The sequence below is a fragment of the Megalobrama amblycephala genome, linkage group LG1 (assembly GCF_018812025.1).
Source record: "Megalobrama amblycephala isolate DHTTF-2021 linkage group LG1, ASM1881202v1, whole genome shotgun sequence".
NCBI lineage: Eukaryota > Metazoa > Chordata > Actinopteri > Cypriniformes > Xenocyprididae > Megalobrama > Megalobrama amblycephala.
The window spans coordinates 52,227,800-52,245,367 of NC_063044.1; the positions used below are offsets into that span (position 1 = coordinate 52,227,800).

The 17,568-nt window shown below is 42.8% G+C and overlaps 1 protein-coding gene and 1 long non-coding RNA gene across 2 annotated transcripts in view; both read right to left on the reverse strand.

Annotated features, from left to right (window-relative positions):
- LOC125274281 (kinesin light chain 1-like) overlaps nucleotides 1-17,568 on the reverse strand; it is an 89,246-nt gene that overhangs the window by 62,959 nt on the left and 8,719 nt on the right. The window lies entirely within an intron of this gene.
- Nucleotides 9,864-14,504, reverse strand: LOC125274288. Its single transcript, XR_007186228.1, has 3 exons — nucleotides 14,435-14,504; nucleotides 14,001-14,109; nucleotides 9,864-10,880 (listed from the first exon to the last, which is right to left on the reverse strand). It is a non-coding gene; the product is annotated as an uncharacterized LOC125274288 (long non-coding RNA).

Here is a 17,568-nt window from a genome sequence, read left to right on the forward strand (position 1 = left end):
AGTCCTCATGACTACCCCTAACTTTTCACATATTTAGGAGCTAGTTTTAATGCTAAAATGCTTTGTGAAATACTCTTAGAAACAAAATGTAGGAGTGACCAGCTTATTATTTTTCAGAGTTTTGTTTTAAATTGGCAAGTTTAGGATCTACTTTTAGCCTTAAGATGTTTTGTGAATACGGCCTGTCACGATCACGGTCGGCTCCTGTCAGTTTCTGGACTACACTTCCCACAATCCTCCCTGCCAATCACATGCACTCACTCCACCAATCACCTGTTGCCACATACAGCCTTGCACACTCCACACTAATCACCACACCCAGCTGATACGCATTACCTGGACTATAAAGGACTCACACTCACACCACCAGTTGGCGAAGTCTTGATTACCTTGTGTGTCATTTCCGAGCGTTTATATCCTGTCTGCCTGTTGTTACTGTTCCTGTCTGTTACCCGTTCTTGACCCGTTGCTACCTGTCCTGACCCTTGCCTGTTATACTGTTCTGTGAATGATATCCGCCTGTCCTGACCATTGCCTGTTTCCTGATTACGATTCTGCCTGTCCCTTGCTGTTCTCGTCTGATCCTGATTGACCCTGCCTGTATGACTACGACATTCTTAATAAAGCTTGCAAATGGATCTCTGCCTCAGTCCCGCTTTGTTACAGAAGACTTCGCCAAAACCACGATCCAGCAGCTTGCCCGGAGAGCATTTGAACGGTATGGACATTGCTCAATTGTTGTTGTGGAGTACGCAGGGTACACGTTCTCTGGAGGAATATATTGGTGAATATCTGGACATTGCTTACTATTCTGATCTGCCTGACTGTGCATTAATAGACTTTTTCTGTGATGGCGTTAACCAGCCACTCCAGAACAAACTACGTCAAGAAGGACCGCGTTCATCACTCAGTAACTTTATGGATTATGCTTTATTGACTGTTGGCTCTCTGTTTACTGTGGGTGTTGCGGAGAAATGCGACACCGCAGTGAATCATGTAATGGCTGCCGCATCAAAGAACACTCACAAAATGGCGGCCACTACAACGTCACATCATGTCTTCATTGATCTCCCAGAACCAAGTCACATCTCAGCTGATCTCCCAGAGCCACGTCACGTCGCCGCTGATCGCCCAGAATCACGTCACATCTCTGGATCTGTCTGGGAGCGGAGAGGGTTGCGTTCCAGTGTGGCTGATCCACCGCTGACTTCAGCACGAGCGGCTGGCATTCCTAAGCCTCTGCCGGCCACTTCGCACTCAAGCCCACCTGCCGCTTCGCCCTCAAGCCCGCCGGCCGCTTCGCCCTCAAGCCCGGTGGCCGCTTCGCACTCAAGCCCGGTGGCCGCTACGCTCTCAAGCCTGGTGCCCGTTTCGCACTCAAGCCCGGTGGCCGCTTCGCTCTCAAGCCCGGTGGCCGCTTCGCTCTCAAGCCCGGTGGCCGCTTCGCCCTCAAGCCTGCCGGCCACTACGCTCTCAAGCCCGGTGGCCGCTTCGCTACTCAAGCCCGGTGGCCGCTTCGCTCTCAAGCCCGGTGGCCGCTTCGCCCTCAAGCCCACTGGCCGCTCCACACTCAAGCCAAGCCGGATGCTTCGCTCTCAAAGCCCGCCGGACGCTTCACATGTGAACTCGCTGGTCGCAACGCACTCAAGCGCTCCGGACGCGATGGACAAGATGGCCGCCCCTGCAGTGTCAGTGAACGAAGGGGTCGTTCCAGCCGTTGAGTCCGCTCCAGCCAGTGAGTCCGTTCCAGAATCCGCTCCAGTCAGTAACTCTGCTCCAGAGCCTGCTCCAGCCCGTGCGCCCGCTGCAGCGTCCACCGAGGGGGTTTGCTCAGAGCCACCGCCTCTCTCACGGAAGAGGAGGAGGAGGAGGAGGAGGAGGAAGAAGGCTTCTTCCCCTCTTCAGGCGCTCGGAGGCCTTCCTCGAACCTGCTGTGGGTCCGGAGACCACTCCAGAAGTCTCTCCTGCTCCGCCCAAGCGTCATGCTCTGCCAGCACCGCATAAGCGTCTTGTCCTGCCGGCGCCACCTGTGCTCCTCACCCTGCCGGCACCACCTGTGCTTCTTGCCCTGCCGGCGCCACCTGTGCTTCTTGCCCTGCTGGCGCCACCTGTGCTTCTTGCCCTGCCGGCGCCACCTGAGCTCCTTGCTCTGCCAGCACCGCCTGAGCTCCTTGCTCTGCCAGCGCCGCCCAAGCTCCTTGCCCTGCCAGCACCACCCAAGCTCCTGGCCCTGCCGGCGCCACCCAAGCTTCCAGCCCTGCCAGCGCCACCCAAGCTTCCAGCCCTGCCAGCGCCACCCAAACTCCTTGCTCTGACAGCGCCACTCAGGCGTCTTGCCCTGCCGGCACCACCCAATCGCCTGGCCCTGCCAACGGCCACCCGAACTCCTTGCCCACAAACCCGCTACGGACTCCGTGGAACTCCCCAAGAACTTTTGGGGGGGGGGGCAGTATACCTGAGGGTGGGGAGCTTGCGGGTGGGGTCCTTGCTCAACCATGGCCATTAATGGCCCTTGAACTGTTATGGCCACCTGACGTGCCGTGGCTGCCCGAGCCACCGGACCTGCCGTGGCTGCCCGAGCCACCTGACCTGCCGTGGCTGCCCGAGCCACCTGACCTGCCGTGGCTACCCAAGCCACCTGACCTGCCGTGGCTGCCCAAGCCACCTGACCTGCCGTGGTTGCTTGAGCCATCGGACCCGCCGTGGTTGCTTGAGCCATCGGACCCGCCGTGGCCGCCAGAGACTCCTGACCCCCCATGGTTACCGGTGGCACCTGACCCATCGTGGCTGCCTGAATTCCTGGGGCTGCATTGGAGACCCTGTTCCCGTCTGCTTACATCTCCAATGCACCCCCCCCCCCCTCCCTAGCTGTTCCTTTTACGCCGTGAGGACGCGCCTTCTGGGAGGGGGCGTTATGTCACGATCACGGTCGGCTCCTGTCAGTTTCTGGACTACACTTCCCACAATCCTCCCTGCCAATCACATGCACTCACTCCACCAATCACCTACCAATACCAATCTTTCATTTGAAAGTCATGTTTCTAGTATCTGTAAAACCGCCTTCTTCCATCTAAAAAATATATCTAAATTACGACATATGCTCTCAATGACAAATGCGGAACAGTTGGTTCATGCATTCATGACCTCAAGACTAGATTACTGTAACGCTCTACTGGGTGGTTGTTCTGCTCGGCTTTTAAACAGACTACAGTTGGTCCAAAATGCGGCAGCTAGAGTTCTTACTAGAACCAGAAAGTATGACCATATTAGCCCAGTTCTGTCAACATTACATTGGCTCCCTATTAAACATCGTATAGACTTTAAAATCTTGCTACTTACTTATAAAGCTCTAAATGGTTTAGCTCCCCAATATCTAAGCGAGCTCTTGGTGCATTATAGTCCTTCACGTCTATTGCGATCTCAGAATTCAGGCCAGTTGATAATACCCAGAATATCAAAATCAACTGAAGGCGGCAGATCCTTTTCCTATTTAGCACCTAAACTCTGGAACAATCTTCCTAGCATTGTTCGGGAAGCAGACACACTCTGTCAGTTTAAATCTAGACTAAAAACACATCTCTTTGCTCTTGCATACACATAACACATTATCAATACATTAACATTTTTCAAATCCGTTAAAGGATTGTTACGCTGCAATAATTAGGTCGGCCGGAACCGAGAACATTTCCTATAACACTAGATATACCTGTACATCAGAATAAGAATGGCATCTACGCTAATATCTGTCTCTCTGCTTATCCTGAGGTTTTCCGGGTGCTGGATCCAGGCCGTATCCAGATCAGATGGAGAACCTGTGTCTGGACCGAACTACAACGTAGCCCAGGAGACAATGGGCCTACAGATCCAGTTCTGGCTGCATCTAAATTTCAGATTTTTAAATCTCCGTATCCGCTTACATATATTTATATATAATCTATTTTTAATCTCTATAATAAAAATGTATAATTCAGATTTTGATCTCCATATCCATTTACATATATTATTTATATCTTCCAAGGGGTTTTTTCCCTCCTAGGACTTTTTTCCCAGTGCTAGCACGCTGGGTTTTTCTCCTAGGGGGTTTTTTCCACCCCTGGGAGTCAGCCGACATTGGCTTAATGTAGCACCATCTTGTATATGTTCATATTACCACGCTTGCTTGTACAGCTTATTTTTAACCATTTCTCTTTTTTCTGTGCTCCTAATATGTAAAGCTGCTTTGAAACAATTACCAATTGTAAAAAGCGCTATATAAATAAATTTGACTTGACTTGACTTGACCTGTTGGCACATACAGCCATGCACACTCCACACTAATCACCACACCCAGCTGATACGCATTACCTGGACTATAAAGGACTCACACTCACACCACCAGTTGGCGAAGTCTTGATTACCTTGTGTGTCATTTCCGAGCGTTTATATCCTGTCTGCCTGTTGCTACTGTTCCTGTCTGTTACCCGTTCTTGACCCGTTGCTGCCTGTCCTGACCCTTGCCTGTTATACTGTTCTGTGAATGATATCCGCCTGTCCTGACCATTGCCTGTTTCCTGATTACGATTCTGCCTGTCCCTTGCTGTTCTCGTCTGATCCTGATTGACCCTGCCTGTATGACTACGACATTCTTAATAAAGCAGCAAATGGATCTCTGCCTCAGTCCCGCTTTGTTACACGGCCCCAGTTTATCTGAATATTTTGTTGATTATCACCATTGTTGAGGTTTGTATGACGACTATAGATATCTAAATGTGTCTCATCTCAGTCCGGGCACAAAAGATAGTGTATTTTTTAATAAAAGATAAAGAAAGATAATTTCTCTTTCCCTTATAACAACACTTAAACATTATAGTGAACTTTCTACCACAATGCTGCACAACAGTTCAATAACACCTCAACCTTTGAGTAAGTTAAAAAGTTACAAACATAACATCTGTGATTAAATTTTATGATGCTCACTCAAATGTCATAAACATTAAATTTCACCTAGCTCCTAAATCTGTGAAAAGTCAGGAGTAGTCAAGAGAACTTCTAAGTCACTAAGACCAAATCACAAACTAAACAATCCTAAAATGGCTGTTGGCAGCAATCCGCCTCAGCAATCCACCCAAAGACACTGTATGCACTGAGGCAAATAAGTGATCCTCGGGTGCTGAAACTTATTCATCATAAATGCAATAAATATTTTGATTTATAGATTTTAATCCGCCATGCCAAAGTTTAGTTTATGTACAAGCAAAGTGTACTGAATGATGGAGAATAAAACTGTGGTCAAGTTGAAAACAATATCCTATCATCGGCGCCGATAGCCTTTGTGGGCAGCTCAGGTGACCCGAGTTCAGTTCCGGCTCCCCCCTTTCTCTCCTCCACTTTGCTTCCTGTCTACTCACTATCCTATCATAATGAAAAAAAAGGCAAAAACTGCAAAAATATAGGAAAGGAGGAAAGGCTCCGAGCTCAAAATTTAGCCCAAACCCAGAGTACTTCCCTGTATCCTGGGAATAGGAACCAGCCGAGAGTGAGGAGTCAGGGTGGCAGAGGGGTGCAGAAAACTGTTGAGGTAACTACAGTAGGTGTGTGTATATATGCCTCCTCTTGAGCTGATTAGACATTTGAAGGTGCAGTTTGAACTTTATTTATAAAACATCATTTGTCACTTGAAGTCTGCAATCTCTCAAGATGCAGACATGTAAGAGGCTGACAATTTTCTGAACAACATTTTGATTTTAAAATCTTTTTTAATAACATTTTAATTTTAAAATATTTATTTGAATATGGCAACATGATACCTTGTTCTACAATATTTCTATGAATAAATCACTGACAGAGACCTCTCCCCTATCAGCCAATCACTGGAAAGAAACAGTAGATAAGCCTATCAAATATCAGACTGATTATAGCTTTCATTACTATCATATTATTGCATTAACATATTTACATTTACTTTTATACAGACATTTTAAAAGTATCTTATGGGACTTGTAATTTGTTTTTAAATGTATTGTAATTATGGTTTTATTTCTTAGTATTACTTTTTTTTTACTTTTCTTTTTTGCAAAGCATCAACTCCTTCCGGGAGCAATAAAGGCATATATTATCTTTTGGATCCAAAGTACCTACTGGATACTGTATCATTATAGTTTCCCCAATGTCATGTGCTTTATTGGAATAAGGTCATATCTGTTCGATATATGTTATCATCTTGAAGGTCCCATGACTGGATCATATGTATCTGTGTAAAGTGAGTTCACATATTTATGAATAAAGGTTCTGAGAAAGCCATGGCTCGTGGATGTACATGTATCTTATCTTACCACTAAGAGTTCTCCTAAACAGCAATAAAAGTTCATAGGTAAGAGCTTTCTCATAAAACCTATTTACAAAGCTGCTGAGACCAACTTTTACTAAGGAATAGACAGAAGTCTTAAGCTAAGAGAAAGGGCGGGGTTGACCTCGTTGCTATGGATGATGTCAACACCCTTACTAACTCTGCCAACAGTGATTGGCTGATAGGGGATATTGTAGAATGTGTTATCATGTTGCCATATTCAAATAAATAATTCAAAATAAAAATGTTGTCATATTCATATAAAGATTTTAAAATGTAGGTTAAGTGTCACTTATTAAATTAGCATACGTTCAGCTAATTGTCAGTTTCTTACATGTCTGCAACTTGGGAGAGATTGCAGAAGTCAAGCGACAAATGATGTTTTATTAACAAAGTTCGGGAGGAGCACGTTCAAATGGTCTATCTAATCAGCTCAAGAGGAGGCATATATATATATATATATACATATAAATAGCCGACTCACCTAGTTACCTCAACAGTTTTCTGCATCCCTCCACCCAGACACCTCACTCTCGGCTATTCCCAGGATACAGGGGAGTACTTTGGTTTGGGCTAAATTTCAAGCTGAGAGCCTGAAATACACTTATTTTACTTGTTTGCTCTATTTGATCATTTGTAAGTGTGAACTCATGAAAACAACCGCCACAGGTAATCGGACATTATATTCTTATTTATTTATTTATGTTCAAAGATTTATTTATGGTGTTTTTGCCATTTTATTATGATAGGACAGTGAGTAGACAGGAAGCGAAGTGGGAGAGAGAAAGGGGGACCGGATTAGGAAAGGTCCACGAGCCGGAACTCAAACTCGGCTCATCTGAGCTGCCCACAAGGCTATCGGTGACTGCGATAGGATATTATTTTCAACTTGACCGTAATGTTTTATTATCCATCATTCAATGTATTTTTCCTGTACATACATGAACATTTTATGTTATGTCACTGCAGATTAAAATCTATAAATCAAAATATGTATTGCATTTATGAAGAAAGGTTCAGCACTCAAGGCTCTATCGCCTATTGCCTCAATGGTGTACAGTGTCTTTGGGTGGATTGCTGAGGCGGATTGCCGGCAACAGCCATTTTATGATTGTTTGTGATTTGGTCCTAGTGACTTAGGAGTCCTCATGAGTACCTAGCAAGTTTTAATGCTAAAATGCTTTGTGAAAAAATGTAGGAGTAGCAAAAATGTAGGAGTACTAAATTTAGGACTGACACGCCCATTATTTTTCAGAGTTTTGTTTGAAATTGGCAAGTTTAGGAGCTACTTTTAGCCTTAAGATGTTTAAGATGCCCCAGTTTATCTGAATATTTAGTTGATTATCACCATTGTTGAGGTTTTTATGATGACTGTAGATGTCTAAATGTGTCTCATCTCAGTCCAGGCACAGAAGATGGTGTATTTTTATTAAAAGAGAATTTCTCTTTCCCTTATCACAGCACTTATACATTATAGTGATCTTTCTAACACAATGGTAGCACAATAGTTCAATAACACCTGAACCTTTGAGTAAGTTAAAAAGTTACAAACATAACATCTGTGATTAAATTTTATGACGCTCACTCAAATGTCAAACATTAAATTTCACCTAGATCCTAAATCTGTGAAAAGTCAGGAGTAGTCAAGAGAACTTCTAAGTCACTAATCACCAAAATCACAAACTAAACAATCCTAAAATGGCTGTTGGCAGCAATCCGCCTCAGCAATCCACCCAAAGACACTGTATGCACTGAGGCAAATAGGTGATCCCCGGGTGCTGAAACTTATTAATCATAAATGCAATAAATATTTTGATTTATAGATTTTAATCTGCGATGACATAACAAAGATTAATTTATGTACAGGCAAAATGTATGATGGAGAATAAAACATTGCGGTCAAGTTTGCGTCTGCGCCGATAGCCTTTGTGGGCAGCTCTGGTGACCCGAGTTCTGTTCTGGCTCCCCCCTTTCTCTCCTCCACTTTGCTTCCTGCCTACTCACTGTCCTATCATAATAAAAAGGCATGATCAATGTCTGATTACCTGTAGCAGTTGTTTTCATGAGTTCACACTTACAAATGATAAAATAGGGTAAACGAGTAAATAAGCATATTTTACGGTCTGTCCGATGAAAGGCTCAGAGTTTAAAGAGTTTCACACAGCAGCTCTCAGATGTACTGATCTTCTCTGAAAAAGACCTCAGTGGAGTGAAACATGATGATGTTGATGATTTCAACCTCTTAGAAGACGTGATAAAAGAACTTACTGTTAATGTCTGATATCAACAAAGAGTTAAGAAACTAAACAGAGAATTAAACTATACAATTAATTGTCACCGCCACTTGGATGTCTGCATCTCAAGAGAATGCAAAATGCAAGCGACAAATTATGTTTTATAAACAAAGTTTGGGAGGAACACATTCAAAGGTCTATCTAATCAGCTCGAGAGGATGAATATATACACAGACGAGAGCCGACTCGCTTATGGTTACTTCGACAGTTGCATCCCTCCTCCACCCCGTTCCTCACTCTCGGCAGGGGATATGGGGAGAACTTTGGATTTGGGCTAAATTCCAAGCTCGGAGCCCCCAATCCCTATGGACAACACACCAAATATGCTTATTGTATATTTTTTTACTCTATTCAATCATTTGTAAATGTGAACTCGTGAAAACCACTGCCACAGGTAATCGATATTTAATATATTTATAATAAATTTATAATAAATTTATTTATTTGTCAAAGATTTATTTTTGGCATCTCATCGTAGATTCAGATCTAAAAATCAAAATGTATTGCATTTATGAAGAAAAAGTTGAGCACCTAAGGCTTTATCGCTACTGCCTCAATGGTGTACAGTGTCTTTGGGCGGATTTGGATTGTTTGTGATTTGGTCTTAGTGATTTAGGAGTCCTCTTAACTACTCATGGGGCATTTCTGATGAAACACGGACAACTAGCCCCACATTGTCTCCCCTTCATAAAACGCTCTATATGTTGCGTGTTGATTGATTACTTTATTTCGAGCCATAGAAATACAGGTATTTTTCACAGAAAAATATAATATATTGTGCAATTTTATACATCATACCCACATTGGGTAAAAAAACAAAAAAACAAAAACAAATACCAAACACTACACAGCAAAATCCCCAGAGTTAAATCAACTCTGCTCAGATTACATATGGTCCCCCTCTATATAATGTTAAAGTAACACTGAAGCTAGTTAAAGTTAATGAGATAATTAAGTGATTAATTAAGTCATGATTGAGCATTAGTGATGAACACCTGCTGTTAACAAGCATAATCACTGAAGAGAAACACAATAACTTCAAATTACTTCCAGCCACAGCCTTAGATGAAATCAACTGAAGATAAAAGATATTAAATCTCTCAAGATCTGATTAAACAACTCCACAAACAGCATATTATCTCATTTACTTTAACTCTGCTTCAGTGTTATTTTAACTCTTTGTAGAGAGGGACCATATGTTCTCTGAGCAGAGTTGATTTAACTCTGGGGATTTTGCTGTGTAAGAGAGTTGTCATGACAGAAATACCGTTATCAGCATATTATGTTGAAATTCATCTCTGAGAGAATATGATCCGTTAATGCAGCGTCAGGCAGCTCCGTTACTTTTTACTTTCACTTCGAATAGCCTACCGACCAAGCATTCACCGTCATAACTCTTGCGCAAAGCTTGCACGTTGCTTCTTGTGTGATATCCATTGGCTCCGCTTTTTGGTTTAAAATGGAAAGATCTACAATATTGTGACATATCTCTCTTTTTAAAAATTCATTTATGGTTAATGCACACTCGAGTATCGTCGATTGTTTCGACAGCACCAACTAGTGTTTGAAGTAGTTGATCTCTCGACTACTCGACTAGTCTATGCAAGTCCTAGCCTATACAGATGTATGGCCCACAGAAACTGATGGGTGTGAATGACAAAGTAACAGCATTGGTCACAATAGATTGCAGGGTAGATCGATCTCCTGTGGGAGGTCCTAACAGCTTTCTATTGTTTGTAGCCCTTGTTGTCTTCATGTATAAAGTTCTGTCCCACAGACAGAACTTTGGGTTTAGATCTTTTGAAGGCCGACACACTGACATCGATGCTGAAGAACTGTGCTACACTACTACCTTCAATAAATTCTTCTTCCCACAAGAACTCTGGTAAAGCTTACTTATTTTATGTACAGTATTGGAGAAATCGAATACATTGGCGAGCCACCCCAAAAGACTGCTCAGCCAAATACAGTAAAATCTAACAATTCTAAATCAGAATTGCAGTCTAAATGCAGTGATCACTTGAAAAATGGAGTCAATTTAAATCAGCAAGGAAGTCAGAACAATACAGCAATACAGCACAGGACATGGCCGATGTTGAGAGAGTTATTAAAGCAATGAGCTGACTGATTTGATCATGCATGTAGTTTGATCTGCATTAGAAGGTTGGTTGACAGTGTAGCAGTTTGGTGTGGATTTTAACTGTTGTACAGATCCACATTACTGGAACTCAACTGTCTTTCAGACGTCAGCTGCTCAGACTCTGAATATAAGAAAAAACATAAAGAGAGAGACACAAAACAACAAATGAATGTGAGCTGAAAGTGTGAGAGGAAACAATGGACCAGCATTGTTATTTGCATTCATGGGACCTAAACTGAAATTAAATTACATTCAGTTTTATAATACAGTGAAATCAGCTTCTGTGACTCATCATTAAAGCTTTTCATCAGGCCTGATGCACAAACACTGTGTTTTGTTAAATGTCTCTGTGTCTGATCAAGAGTCCAGTGAAACACTTTTCCGAACCAGAATCACTCAGAAACTTTTTCACAGTTTGCCTCATCGGCCATGACAAAATCTGCAATATACATATTCAAATGATTTTGGAGAGAACCCTTACTAAACCGGTCTAGATCGTCTCATATTTCAACACAAAATGAGCACAAAACAAGATGGAGATAAGATTGGCATAATGAAAATGAAGCCTATTTTAAAGAACACTGACATAATTTTAAGGCAGCGGCTAGCATATTTTCTTAGCGATAGATGCTATTTACACTAAGTGACAAAAGCAGCATTTTATAGTGATATTCTATTTACACTAGGTGAAATAAGCGATAGATTCTATTTACACCATGTAAAAGTATCAGTTCTTTGCAATAAGTGTAGTAATTAGATGCTACCTATACTTTATATTGGCAGATACTATTTGCACATCACTATTTGTTTTACAGGATGCAATAATATCATAGAGTGTAAATGATTATATTTACGCCATGCCCGATAAACACTTTTTAATATTATTAAACACTTCTTTGCAGTTTATTTCCACTTTTAGAACATTACTTTTCATTTTTACTGAAAATAAATGCAAGCTCGATCACCGTTAAAAGCCAGGTCTGCGAGCCATACTCGCTACTGCTGCGCCACTGAAGACGTTGAATTCTGTGTGTCTTTATTTAAAACTTGAGTGGCCCAACCAGACATTGATGGGCAGAGCTAGATCATCATTGTAATTTGAATAAAAATATAATTGTAAGATATTCATATATTATGGCAGGATCTGCTGTACTGCCTTTAATTAATGCTGATAAAACTAATAAAAGCTAACAGTTTAATGGGCCTAAAACCAGCTTTTTTTGTATTATTATTATTATTCAAAACATAGGCCTAAGTTCTCATTTCTTTTTTGGATTTTGGGTTAAAAACTGATCTGGGCGTATTCTTGTGAGACCCTGACACATGCAAACATACACATATAAAGATCAAAACATACTAAAATAAATAAATAAAAGCATCTTGTGTGATATGATCAGTGTAAACTAAGAGATGATAATGCTAATGAAATGGGTTGAGCTTTATTAATGCTGCACTGAATGAGGCTGTTACAGATCCCTTGTTCCCCTGGACTCCATATCCCATGATCCTCCTGTTTCGTCACCTGCACTCACTTCCCTCGTCAGCTCCTCATCATCACTCATCACCTGCACCTGGACTTGATTATCATCACTCCCTTTATATGGCACTCACTCCCTGCACTCCTTGTCCGTTCTGAATGTTGTACAGCGTGTATGTTTGGTTCTCCTTGCCTTTTGTTCATTAAAGATTACTTGTAATTGTGGAAATCCGTATCTGCCTCATCTCTCTACCAACACACGTAACAGAAGAACGGACCTTAAACCGACCGGATTTTCCACAAAAAAGAAAAAGATGGAAACTTTCCCCGGCTCCTTGGCTCCTGCTTCTCCCAGGCCTCAAAGCTCCTTCACAGCCGGCGATCGCCTCATCGGGCTCTTACAGGTGGGTCGTTCGCTGGAGAGGTATGTGGAGGAGTTCGCTGAGCTTGCTTATTTGACCGCATCTCCAGTCTCAGCCGCCGAGCCCTCAGCTCCAGCCGCCGCCGCCGAGCCCTCAGCTCCAGAGCCAGCCGCTCCAGTCTCTCCAGAGCCAGCCGCTCCAGCCGCCGCCGAGCCAGCCGCTCCTACTATGAACTGTGTTTTTGAACCCTCCTGCCCAAAGACTGTTTTCCCTCCCTGCCTCCCTCTCCCGCCTCCTCCCATGTGTTGCTACACTGAACCTCCACCTCAAGCCCCCTCGCCCAGATCTCCACCTCGGACCTCTGGGCGATTACCTTCACCCCGGCTCCAACCTCCCTCTGCTCCACCGTTGCCCATCAGTCCACCAGTATCACCAGTCTCCATCCTGCCTCCATTCACACCTTGGTCACTCGTCAGCCTGCCCTCCCCTCTGGACTGCACTCCTCCGTCTCCGCTCCGTCACTCCGTCCCTCGGTTTCAGTTGGCCTCCTCACTCCCCCCGGTGTTCGTTTTGTTGTCTGTCGCCTGTCTCCTACTGCGACCTTCTGGAGCCCCGGCTGCGCTTCGGTCGGCGGAGCCTTGGGTTCCGCCATCTCCCGCCGGTCCTTCAGCGCCGACTGGGCTTGACGGCATGAAGGCTACGGCTCCTGACCCGCCATGGCCGCCCACGGCTCCTGACCCGCCATGGCCGCCCACGGCTCCTGACCCGCCAAGGCCGCCCACGGCTCCTGACCCGCCATGGCCGCCCTCGGCTCCTGACCCGCCATGGCCGCCCTCGGCTCCTGACCCGCCATGGCCGCCCTCGGCCCCTGACCCGCCATGACTTTTGGACCTGCCCTGGAGACCTCCACTCCAGTCTGCTCCTCCCCCTGCTCCGGCTTGAGGTCTCCAGGGCGCCCACCCCCCTCCCGGTTGTTACATCTACGGCGCGAGGACGCGCCTACCGGGAGGGGGAGGTACTGTTACAGATCCCTTGTTCCCCTGGACTCCATATCCCATGATCCTCCTGTTTCGTCACCTGCACTCACTTCCCTCGTCAACTCCTCATCATCACTCATCACCTGCACCTGGACTTGATTATCATCACTCCCTTTATATGGCACTCACTCCCTGCACTCCTTGTCCGTTCTGAATGTTGTACAGCGTGTATGTTTGGTTCTCCTTGCCTTTTGTTCATTAAAGATTACTTGTAATTGTGGAAATCCGTATCTGCCTCATCTCTCTACCAACACACGTAACAGAGGCTGGAATGAGCTGCAAAAACATCTCCAAAAATTAAGCAGCAGGAAAAGGCATGAGAGAACTGACAGGCAGACAAATGACAAGTGAGGTTTGTTCTGTACCTGTTTGTGGGATCTTTTGGCACATTCCTCCAGCATGTCTGCTGCCTTCATCTTGCCCTGTTTGCGGTACAAAACGGCTAGATTCCTCAGCGTCACATTTATGACCGGACTGCAGACAAAATAACACATCCAGTGAGGAGGGATATGAAAACAAGAGAACAACTTATGAAGAAAAATATTAAACAAATCTCAGGGGGGGGGAAATTAATAGGCTTAATTTTCTTTCTCCAGGATAATATTTCTTGTTTTATTTCTTTAGATTTGGGGGTGTCATGACATTTTCGACCCATTCATGTCTGGTTAAAAACATGGCAATTCTGGACTCTGTGGCAATGTCTTATCTGGTGATTTGTGATCATTACTAGATGTGTCTGTCTGGTTTATGACAACAAAAAATTACTAAGGAATCAGGAACAAGGTTTGTGATGTGTTACCTGTTGACTTTTCTGGCTTTGTCCCAGCTTGCATATTCTTCATACGCTGTGTTGCCTCTGTGTTTCTCCTGAATATCAGCAGACAGACAGTTTGAATGACACAGTGTGCAGTCAGGGAGAAACACAAACACTAATTTCATCCACAACACACACCTTGCTCACCTCCTCTCTTTCCTCAGCATACATCCAGATGGGTTTGTTTTCAGCTGGAAACAGACACAAGTAACATCATTACCCATTAAAGCCACATGATTGGGCCATCTTTCAAAAGGAATGTAAATGTAACATAAGCAAATAACATTGCAAACATCCACATCTTATAATGCTTGTAGTCTTCACATCTTAGCTTGATTTAAAATATTTTATTAAAGAAAGCCTCACTTTCTCAGAAAGCACTTTATTGTCTTTTATTAGATTTGTCTCAGGTTGGCCATGTGTCCCCTCAATACTAATCTACTAATCTGTTTAATAATTGCAAAGATGAAGTAAATTTAAAGAAAAGAAAGAAAAAACACTCACTGTTTCATTTTCCTGTCCCATGAACTCACGTCTCATTACAGACTTTACACTAATCTACAGCAGCGTCATTGTCAGATTATTCTGAACACACCTTCTCAACATTGTGTGGGCCGTACTCCTGTTTCTACTTTACTGATCGATCAAATAAAAGCAAAATGGCACAAATATTAAACAAACAAAAAAATAAAGCTCACCATTTACTAATCCAAACTCCTTCTCATGAGCACAGGTCAGAATCTCTTTGTAAAGAATCTCGGCTTCTTTTTTTTTGTCTTGTTTCAGAAAACACATCGCCTGCAAAGAATAGAGGACTATTTCACTGCTGACATTTTATGAAGACTGAATGGAATAAATGTGAGTATGGCTGATGATTCGACAGGTACGAAGATCTCGTTGTGCATGAGGGTGGAGAACAACCAATGGCTGATAAAAGAACAAATATAGAATAAAGAACTACAGTCTTGAGTTTAAGAACCCACAAATCGTCACAACTGAGAGTTCAACTCCACAGAAACAAGACAAGTTTTAGTGGAAATAATGATATATTCCTCTTTTATATGGTTTTACATAATGAGGGTTAATTAATTCAGAGGGTCACTTATCAAGTGTTTTGTTTATTGTGGTCTACAGAACCTCACACTATTTTCCAACAGAAAAGCGGTTTGACAAACTAACCAGGTTGTTCTTGGTTTTGACCACGTTGAGGTCATCTGGACTGAGTCTGCATTCATAGATCTTCAGAGCTCTGCGGTAATAACACTCACTCTCCTCGTACTTGCCCTGATTCAGACACAACAGTGCCAGATTATTCAACTGCTTCGCCACATCAGGATGATCCTTCCCCAACACCTGTAAGACATCAGAGAGACATTCATTCATGTGGTCTGTGTATAATGACTGTAAACTGTATAATTGAGTGCTAATTGCCTAGTTTCCTGTTTCTTGCATCACTCTGCGCTCTCTTTCTTCTGACATGTTAAATTTTTCTCACTTACATCAATATTTCTGCTTCATGTCAAGGTCCTAATAATTATTAATACTTATTTGATTTGATTTTCTTGTATAATTGTATCATTACTGTATTTTATACAATTTGAGGCTATTCATTCTAAGTGAAAAGCTGAATCCACTGTTCTTACACTCAATGCCACTAGGTTTCATTTGCGGGTTTGTCTGGCTCAACCAGACAGAGTTTAGTTACAAACAACAAAACATAATTGTGTTATTGAACCGGTGACCAGAAACATAAGTGCTATTTAAAATCATTAAATGAAATAGTATAGTCTTTTTGTGCTTATTATTGACTTGCTTCTTTAAGTTATTAAGTGTTTCATGGCACAATGAATTTTGAGGAATTGTTTCTGATTTTACACTGAACACCCTCTGCTAGTGTTCAGTGTAACATTTCTCATGAATACTGAAGGCTCGATATGACGTTTATGTGTGGATGAACCTGCAGTTTTAAGGAGGGATGATGTGGTGACAAGAATTTCACTGACCTTCTCTCGAATGTCCAGGGCTTGTTTACACAGTGGTTCGGCGTCCTTATGCTTGCCTCGTTTCCCATATAGCACAACCAGATTATTGAGAGTTGCTGCCACCTGAAAAACAAAGACACACAATCCTGATGAGATACAGTCACTTTACAATGACAGTACATGTATAATCATGTATTAATACCTAAATTAAATACTAATTAAAGGGTTAGTTCACCCAAAAATGAAAATTCTGTCATTAATTACTCACCCTCATGTCATTCCACACCCGTAAGACCTTACACAAATTAAGATATTTTTTAAAAAATCCGATGGTTTAAGTTTATTTATTTTTAAAGCACCTTTAATACAGCCACAGGACTGACCAAAGTGCTGTACATGAGTGAAATAAACAAAAACAACAATAATAATGATAAAAATAATAATAAAACATAACAAAAGCAATAATTAAATATAGCTGCGAGCAGCGATGGCGGGCCCAAGCTGGTGGCACCGTCACCCCGGTGGCTTCAGGGCAACTGTGCACAGTGGGCAATAGGCATTTAAAACGGTTAAACATCAAAGGACTATGTCAAATTCACACCACATTTACTGCACTATAAGGTGGCGCTATACAGCCCCTCTTCCCTGCCTGTTTCTAAGGCTTTGCCCATGTCTACTGGATAACAATCCTGATGTGTGTGTGGAGTTTCAAACAATTTGAAGCATGCTAAGAGTCTCAAAAGCATCCAAAATGAATATTAAAGTTTGATGCATTGCCAAGGTAACTGTGTTTGAGATATCACGATTCTTTTCAAAGGTCTACATCTGCCATGTTTGATATTATTCAAATGAAGTTTGAAGCAAATTGAGTAAAAATATGACGGTGATCTCAAAGCATGCTGAAAGTAACACATTTCCTGCTGCCAGTTGGTGGCGCTATAACTTTGATTCACAATAGTCACATCCATGTGATCAGCCTTGTACAACAAAGACACAGCCGAAGATTCCTCAAAATCAATTAATGTACGCAGAAGTTATAACACTTTGTTTCCCTTTCCTTGCCATAAATTCGTTGCCTCGCCACGGCCAAACCGTTTGAGATATCCAACATCTGTTGTTGCAATTTAACAACTTCAA